The sequence below is a fragment of the Psammomys obesus genome, unplaced genomic scaffold (genome assembly GCF_907164565.1).
Source record: "Psammomys obesus unplaced genomic scaffold, mPsaObe1.curated_primary_1811, whole genome shotgun sequence".
In the NCBI taxonomy this organism is placed as follows: domain Eukaryota; kingdom Metazoa; phylum Chordata; class Mammalia; order Rodentia; family Muridae; genus Psammomys; species Psammomys obesus.
Window position 1 is genome coordinate 739,652 of NW_026594152.1, and position 1,038 is coordinate 740,689.

Sequence of the window (1,038 nt, forward strand, 5' to 3'; positions counted from 1 at the left end):
CTTCTCAGATATCACTTGCTCATATCCCAAGAAAGATGGACTATGTTGCGTATATAAGGCACTGAAAGACCTATGATGCACACCCACCCCTCTGATTGTGTAATTCTAGATAAACACCCCTGTGTGAGACATCACAGTGTTTCCAGTGGCAAAGTCTCTGATGTTCCTTAAATGTCGGGGTCACTCCAGACCGCAGCAGTGTTCTTTTCCCGCGCGCTTCCTTGCTGGTGATCTGTGTGCAAGCTGAAGTGCTTGAGGAAGAATTAATTTCCACACTGGCATTTCCTCTGTCTTTCTGTCTGTCTGATGAGAGTTTTGGGGATACCAGAGCACTCTCTTATGTTAAGTTTCCCTCCAGACGAAAGCCCATGTGGGCAAAATAAAAATCCTAAACCTTTGCATTTACGACACTATCCACTAGGATGTAAATGCTTGCTCCAGGGGCTGAAGAGAGGGCACTCAAGTGAACTTGATCCCTTCAGGCCCTACCTAAGGACTTTTCACAATTATTTTCACTGAGGAGGTCAGATCTATGTTCTTCCTGAAACATAAGTCTGGAGAAGGCACTTTCTCCGGATCTTTGGCTCTGTTGTATGAGGGGTCAGGGAGTGGCATCGAAGAGAAGAGAAAAGATCAGAGGATAGAGCCATCACTCAGTGTGACTTTCCCTACACAAAGGTGTGTCGCCCTGCACAGACGCATGGCCAGCCAGCAGAGCAAAGGGTCCCTCGCTTATGCAGCTACTGGGGATTGTCTTGGGGACAGATGTAGAAATGGGTTGGTGATGGTGTGTGCACTGTGGTGAGCTCAGAGCCCATTGAAATGCCATTGCAAAGCAAAATGCCATCAGGGAGTATTAGTTTTCAAAGGGGAGTTCGCTCAAGAAACTTCCCATTGAGGGGCTGTAGAAATAGCAACCTTTTCCTAGGAAAGTAGAGGTTTTAATTCTCCAAATAGAGACATAACCCCAGAGGATTGCAAAGAACCAGCTAACAGAAAGTGAATCTTCCTAGATAACGGGGGGGGGGGGGGGGGGGG